Here is an 8,422-nt window from a genome sequence, read left to right as displayed (position 1 = left end):
GACTGACAGCTGGCTCTGCCTATCTAGAGGCAGAGCCAGCTGTACCCGCCCCCTCCCCCGTCCGTTACGCCAGTCAGCGCTGGCGGATCGGATCGGGGAGGGGGGAATCCAGCCCCTCCCCTGTCACGCCGGTATGTGTTTGATCACCTCCCGATCTACTGAGCCGACCTGTGACAGTCTCATTGTCACAGGACGGCTAGAACTAGGAGGTGAGTGAAAAGCAAAGCACTCACCTCATAGTTCTCCTTTAAGACAGTTTTTGTTTATTAATTCTATTATTTTACAACTTACGGGAAGAACAAACCACTTCAGCAGACCGTTCTCCTCGCTTCGGCTGTGTCTTAGGTTTAGCCAAGCCGAAGCATATGCATTAGGCTTAACTGTTTCCTTTGGCAGCTGTACAGACTATTGCGAGTAGTCCGTACAGCGGCCCTTTGGTTCGGCTGAACCGAAGGTTACCCACAGCCGAAGCGAGCCAAAGAATTAGCCGAAACATTTGGCCTAATTTTTTCGGCTCCTTTGTAAATAACCCCCAAGTCTCATTACATGACCGTACATGTGTAACCTAGGGAGAAGGGTGGGGAGGGCACACTACAGGCACTTCTGGTAACCCCCCCTCCGAAGAGGAGACCAGAAGAGGTTAGCGAAAACTACAGTAGCGCTATCATGAGAGTTTATGGAGGGATCAGAAAGGACAGAGTTAAGTGTAAATCACACATTACACTTACCAACTGCAGTCCTTTCCAAATTCCTAAATGCTGATTAAGCAGGAGATTTGATAAACGTGTGTAAATTGTTTGCATCTAAAATAATGGCAACTACAAGCATTTAATTCAACAGATACTCTGCTTTCAGAAAATATATAAAGGGGGGAATTTATCAAAACTGGAGCAGCCAGAATCTGGAGCAGTTACCCATGTCAACCAATCAGCTTCTCTCTTCAGTTTGTTCAGTTCAGATTTGAAAATGAAAGAGAGAAGCTGATTGGTTCCCACTCACAGTATACATAAAAATATTTGAAAATGTAAGTATATTTCTCATCTTTTAGATATTTATGTGGAGCAGGCCATTGTGCCGACTGCACACTATTCTGAACACTTGAAAAGGGAGTCTGCCCCTATATAGAGACTTGTGGCATAATAAGCTTCCTCTTATGGACATACAAGACTTCTAGATCTGTATTCCCTTTGTTAGGACAGACAGCGTTCACACCTAGTTTACAACTCATAGTGAAAACTGCCAGCACAGTATAGACAGGGTCCATTATAGTAAACAGAACTTCCCACAGCCCCCTCCTTATCACAAGGGGGGAAGCTAGGAAGGATTTTTAAGCAAGTAAAAGCACTATGAGAAGTGAATGGTAATATGTAATAAACATGAAGTCGTCTTCATCCCAATTCGGCTGAAAACTTCTGAAATACACTTTGAGGGGAATAAATCAAAACTGGAGCAGCTGTGCACGGCAACCAATCAGCTTCTGTCAGTCATTTCTAAATCTTAACTGAACAAACTGGAGAAGCTGATTGTTTGCTCTGGGCAACTGCTTCAGATTTTCTCTGCTCCAGTTTTACATAAAAGACCCCTCTTTATTGCATATTCCCCCAGAATATGGCTTCATTATACTGCAACCCAATCAGGTAAGTGTCGTCTATCAGATTTTTGGAGATTGTTTTTATAGAATGGGTGAAAATATATTGTACTATTTCTATAGGATTGCTATCAGGGCATTTAATATCATCAGGATGCCAAGACGTAATGTCAAAAGCCATTCATGGCGCAACATCTCCGACGTGCCATCGCATGAGGAGGAAGGGCCATCAGGTAGGACATACATAATACAACAAGCTGTATTTGTAGGCATTGTGAACACATTCGAAACAACTGCCATTCAGAAAAGCTAAATCTCTATTTTTTTATTGCAGGCCGAGATTCTCCGATAGCTCACAGGACTCGATCAGGAGCTACACTTCTAGGCAAAGCTGCTGATCATCAACTGCCTGGAAGACCTACCAGACGAGGACGTCGGAAACGCTGACTCACGCAGAGAGAGGAGTCGTTATCCACTCGACTGCCGTGTTGTTCCTGAGAATTATCAGGCCTCAGAGGACAACCAGAGACCATCAGTGAGTGACCAGCAGGGCGGGGAGCAGTCAAGCTGAAGCATCTGCTTGACTGAATATGAAAGTTTGCACGCATTCCACCTGGAGTGCATTGGGACATGGCTGGACCAAAATTCTACCTGTCCGCTCTGCAGGGCATTTGTCCCTCAAAGAGTTGAGGTATGCATCATATGTCCTATAAGGTTTCTGCTTTAAAAAAAGAAAATCATTGTTTACTATTGCTGAGTAATTGATTGTTTTTACAAAATGGGTGAAGATCTTTAGGAATATACTTTATCCTCTCTTTAGAATAACCCGAAACGTGTTATCTATTTTTCCGCAGGGAAATCTCACTGAGGAGGCAAGAATAATAAATGCATCATTAGAAAAACTTTTCTCTGAAGAAATGGTAGATCAGGAGATACATCTTCAACATCTTATGGATGAAGAGGGATTATCATATTTGGCCATAATAAGGGCCTAGCATTTTCAGTAAGATCTCTACAGCTGGCCATACACCAGTAGAATTTTGTTCCCAAAAAAATTAGGGGATAAGTCAAACCGACAACCATTTTGACCTCACAAAAAAAAAAAAAAATTTGATGGAGCAGGATGGAACATTTCTCCCAAAAAGAACAAAATTCTAATAGCAAATGTGGGTTTCAGTAGAGAAACCCCAGTCATTTCCCAAAACGAATGTCAAATCCAAACTAAATGTAGTACGACATTTGTCAAGTCTCTCATGGCATTATCAAATGTTCCCATGAGATTTTTCAAACGAAAGTTCATACGGAAATATACCAGTGTATGGCCAGCTCAGAAATGGACGGGGACCGATCAGGTTTATTACCAGAATCAGGCCCCGTGAATTTGGATTCTCCCTTTTTCTGGCGATTATACCACAACCAAATCAGGTACGTGTTGTCTATCAGATGTTTGGGGATTGTTTTTGTAGAATGGGTAAAAGTCTTCAGAAATATATCTTATTATTTATTTAGGATTCTTTTAACAATAACCCTAACAATCGTTATCTATTTTTCTCCAGGCGCTGACATGGGAGGTATGCGGCAGACTATTTTATGTGATGAATAACTTCAACCAACCACCAGTCATTTCCATCTTATGAACAAGGAGAGATTGAGGTGTCCTTTAATTGGATCCTACAGATGGAATCTATCACACTTGACATCAACACAATTGGGCACCTGGAATCTGGTTACCTCACAGATACTGTTTTTATAAATCTTATTACAAATATAAAAATGTATTTTTATTTTGGTGTAAGTCAATATTTAAAAAATACAAGTTGATCCTACCAGTTTCTCATCTTTCTGAGGTCGTATTTAATAAGGTGACCACAAGATCCCAATGCCGCGGGAGCGTGGTCACCCTCCAGTGTGAACAACATGCAGCTGTGCTTTCATCCATTCTACTGCAGTTCATGTCCCCTGTTGGTTGCTTGAGAACTGCTCTGACCATTTAGCAGCTAAAACAGAGACTTCCTGTAACTGAACCTTTTGCTGGACAGCTTGGTCTGCTACAGGAAGTGGAAAAACAACCGACAGTAGTTCTCTACGTTGCATAGATAACTCAAAAAAAAGAGACACTGCTGTACTAATACTATTGACAAGATGTATCATAAGGGCTTGAAAAATTTTAGGGTGTCTCACCAGTCAAAAATGTCAACAGTCAGCATGACCGGACTATAGCCTTGCAATTTATGTTAAAATTTTTTTGGGACAGATAGAGCTTTCTTTTGGAGGTATATAAATCACCACTGGGGAGTTTTTATTCATGGCATTATCAAATGTTCCCATGAGATTTTTCAAACGAAAGTTCATACGGAAATATACCAGTGTATGGCCAGCTCAGAAATGGACGGGGACCGATCAGGTTTATTACCAGAATCAGGCCCCGTGAATTTGGATTCTCCCTTTTTCTGGCGATTATACCACAACCAAATCAGGTACGTGTTGTCTATCAGATGTTTGGGGATTGTTTTTGTAGAATGGGTAAAAGTCTTCAGAAATATATCTTATTATTTATTTAGGATTCTTTTAACAATAACCCTAACAATCGTTATCTATTTTTCTCCAGGCGCTGACATGGGAGGTATGCGGCAGACTATTTTATGTGATGAATAACTTCAACCAACCACCAGTCATTTCCATCTTATGAACAAGGAGAGATTGAGGTGTCCTTTAATTGGATCCTACAGATGGAATCTATCACACTTGACATCAACACAATTGGGCACCTGGAATCTGGTTACCTCACAGATACTGTTTTTATAAATCTTATTACAAATATAAAAATGTATTTTTATTTTGGTGTAAGTCAATATTTAAAAAATACAAGTTGATCCTACCAGTTTCTCATCTTTCTGAGGTCGTATTTAATAAGGTGACCACAAGATCCCAATGCCGCGGGAGCGTGGTCACCCTCCAGTGTGAACAACATGCAGCTGTGCTTTCATCCATTCTACTGCAGTTCATGTCCCCTGTTGGTTGCTTGAGAACTGCTCTGACCATTTAGCAGCTAAAACAGAGACTTCCTGTAACTGAACCTTTTGCTGGACAGCTTGGTCTGCTACAGGAAGTGGAAAAACAACCGACAGTAGTTCTCTACGTTGCATAGATAACTCAAAAAAAAGAGACACTGCTGTACTAATACTATTGACAAGATGTATCATAAGGGCTTGAAAAATTTTAGGGTGTCTCACCAGTCAAAAATGTCAACAGTCAGCATGACCGGACTATAGCCTTGCAATTTATGTTAAAATTTTTTTGGGACAGATAGAGCTTTCTTTTGGAGGTATATAAATCACCACTGGGGAGTTTTTATTTTTTTACTATACAATGAAAAAAAGTACCAGAAATTTCAGGGAAAAAAAAAAAAGTTTTCTCCACGTTATGTTAAAAAACATTTATTCTTAACCATATTTTTGATAAAATATAAAAGACGGGGTCACATCAGGTAAATAGACACCAAACATGTCAAGCCTTCAAATTCCGTGTGCCCGCAAAAATCAACCACATAGAAATTTGGCCATAGGCGTAACTTTATTGCTATCACATAGGGGATAAGAAGCTCCCTATGTGATACCCAATTTACATGACATTGTAATGTTCCCCATTATAATCCACTTGTCTAATTAAATGAAATAACAACACACAGTGTGCAGTTACACCCGAACCCCCCCTATTCGGGCACAGCAGGGGGTGGGGCACGTGACACACACTTCTCCTCTCCCGCCATCTGTTACTAGGGACGCGGCTGAGAGAGGAGGTGAGTCACAGGACCCGTCTCCTTGCTGAGAAGCCCCTCGGCAGGGCCCCGGGCCCCTGCACTGCTGCATATTCTACCGGGGGGGGGACCAGGACCGGAAGGAACTCACTGGGCCCTCCCACAACCTGAGGCCCTGGCGGTAGTTCCGCCCCTAGACAGCTAGCCGCAGCAGAGGGATAAAAGAGCCACATGCGGCTCTGGAGCCGCGGGTTGCTGACTCCCTGCAATAGGCAAACAGCTAACAACTGATCATCCCTTGAGCTCTGCTTTCAGAAATTCAGCTATGACAGTGGATTTCCTATGTTGACATCCGACAGGTTTCATTTCAACTTTTAGCACATAAGAAGTCAAACAGAAAGCAGTTCTGAGCAAGCACTAGAGACCACAATCAAGTAAATATACCAAGGACACTTGAGATCATTCCTCCCAGGTTTCTGAGAGGCAATGATACTTTTAACTAAACAAAGTATATTTTAACATTTGCTTTGTAAATATAAAATACCTCTAATGATTGCTGTCCCATATCCGACGGCTGCTTTCCATTATAAGGGCAGGTTTTACACCATTTTCTGGACCAGATCTGGAACGCAGTGCACTCTGTTTCCCGCGATTGGAATTTGTATTTTTTTTGCTTAAAATGGTCTTACAGGTGCGTTTCAGTTCATTCCAGACCAGACAAAATAGGACAAGCAGTATTTTTTTGGTCTGGAACGGACTGCGCTGGTGGGAACAGAGGCCAGAAATAGCATAGGGATACATTAGGATGCATTTTGGGGCCGGAAACAATCTGATCTGGAGAGGATCCGGACATGGTGTGAATGGGCCCTAAAACCTGTACACCAACGTAAGCCCCAGATGTCCGGTGCTAAAACTTAGTCGCAGCTCTAGTACAGTTCTCATAGCGGGTTGCTCTCTCTCCCTCTCGCCCATTCATAAAATGCCTTGTATTCTCCTGCCACTCCTGTCCCCAAAACACAGAATGAAAAGAATACAAAGACGTTTTATGAATTGCTTAGGTAAAGAGCGAGCGACCTTCTATAAGAACTGTACTAAAGTGGTGAATTGTAGGGGCTAATTTATAAGTTCCTATGCCCCATCTAGTGGCAGGAATGCCGTGCGTAAATTGGCCCCATGGTTTCAGCTCTGGAAGTTCAGCACTTTCAGTGGTGTACGTGATTCAGCAAAGCTGGCCATACACTGCTTAGATCAGGGGTAGCCAAACTCCGGCCCTCCAGCTGTGGTAGAACTACAAATCCCATGAGGCATTGCAAGATTCTCACAGCTACAGACATGACTCTCGGAGAGAGATGCATCATGGGATTTGTAGTTCCACCACAGCTGGAGGGCCGGAGTTTGGCTACCCCTGGCTTAGATTATTAATAGAACTTTCGTCCGAAATAAAATTTCTTTCAAGTCTCCCTTAGTTGATGGGGTGAAATGACCATCCATTTGGACCGTAGTGACGAAAGAACTCAAAAGGCACAGGATGGAAAATGTTTTTCTCGAACGAATTCCTGCCGAAATTGCAGAATTTCGTCATAGTGTATGGCAAGCTGTCATGTGGCAGCATCATATACTGTGACCGCTAATCAGTCGGCTCCTGGTCTCTTTACCCTGCAGAGAGTGGTGGCTGTCAGACACCGCCCACCCCCGCCTGCAGGGACTCCTTCCTCCCTTCTCTGTTCCTCCAGCACTCATTGGAGGAATAGACACGGGAGGGGGTAGGCACAACTGGCTCTAGAGTGGCAGTGGGGTGGATCCTATACTTTTGTCAGGATCTTTCCAGGTTGCCGAGTGGCTCTGTTCTGTCAGCAGATAGCGGGCATTAGTTGCCAGAGCATCCTGCTCAGCTCCTGGCAACCGGTGACATCAGTGAGCTGGGCTGGAAGCCCCACAGACCGTCAAATGTTGCTAAGGGCTCTTAGCAACCTGGGACGCTGTGCCCGCCCCCCCTCCTATCAGCTTTAAAGGAGAACTATGAGGTGAGTGCTTTTCACTCACCTCATAGTTCTAGCCGACCTGTGACAATGAGACTGTCACACGTTGGCTCAGTAGATCGGGAGGTGAGCGAACACATACCGGCGTTTGCTCACTTCTTGATCCTGACACAGCTCTCTGCCGTGACAGGGGAGGGGCTGGATTCCCCCCTCTGATCCGCCAGCGCTGACTGGCGGAACGGACGGGGGAGGGGGCGGGTACAGCTGGCTCTGCCTCTAGATAGGCAGAGCCAGCTGTCACTCACACAACTGGGCGGATCCAGACATAATCCGCTTCAGCGTCTCAGTATACCGCGAGCAGTAGCTCGCGGTATGCTGTGGCGTCTCAGTATACCGCAAGCTGTAGCTTGCGGTATACTGAGCTTAGGGTGACGGGAAGACGCTAGTTTGTGTCCTCCCGTTACCCTAAGGAGAACTATGGGGAAAAGCCTTAACCCCATAGTTCTCCTTTAATATTGAATGTCTGGTGTATCACTTCTAAAAAAGGAGGACCTGATGAAAAGGGGGACAGTTCAGCTCCAGAGCCAATAATCCCACATAGGCTCATCTCTGGGACTGTGAAGGGGTCAGACTTCCTCAGAGCTAAGCCAACCGAGGGGTGTACAGCGCTACCGAGTAGGTTGGAGCCACATAAATTAAACACGAGAGTGAAACGTTACCTGGAGGGGGCGGGGCTCTCCCAGCGATCACCTGCTGCTACCAAGGACCCGGGCTGTGGCTCCTGGAGGCAAGCGGAATTGGTGCGGGGCAGGTGCAATCAATAAATCCGTCCGCCCACACGAAGAACCGGCGCCCCCTACAGGCAGGGCCGAGGAGGGCAGTCACTCCTGCGTGATGTCACGAGAAGACCCTTCGTATCCACCTGCGGAGCCCGGACCGTCCTGGAAATAACCAACACCCGGCAAAGTTTGAGGCAACTTCCGTCAGCTTCGGCGCTCCGCTACGCCCGCACGGCTCCAACTCCGCCGGACAGCCCCGTCCGAAGAACACCGGGCTCCCGGAATATGGCGGAATAACTGTGGTGGCTCTCCCAGCCAA

General features: G+C 44.9%; 1 protein-coding gene across 2 annotated transcripts in view; it reads right to left on the bottom strand.

Moving 5' to 3' along the window:
* Positions 1-8,096, bottom strand: part of PRKCZ (protein kinase C zeta) — a 205,985-nt gene extending 197,889 nt beyond the window's left edge. The window contains exon 1 of one of the 2 annotated variants that reach the window (XM_018553107.1): positions 8,044-8,096. The gene's annotated coding sequence lies outside the window, so the exon portion shown is untranslated. The remainder of the gene's footprint in view (positions 1-8,043) is intronic. The other variant, XM_018553108.1, reaches the window with a different exon arrangement.
* Between the last annotated feature and the right edge of the window lie 326 nt (positions 8,097-8,422).

The sequence above is a fragment of the Nanorana parkeri genome, unplaced genomic scaffold, assembly GCF_000935625.1.
Source record: "Nanorana parkeri isolate BGI_ZX_2015 unplaced genomic scaffold, ASM93562v1 scaffold109, whole genome shotgun sequence".
Lineage (NCBI taxonomy): Eukaryota > Metazoa > Chordata > Amphibia > Anura > Dicroglossidae > Nanorana > Nanorana parkeri.
This window is presented reverse-complemented; position numbering and strand designations above follow the sequence as displayed.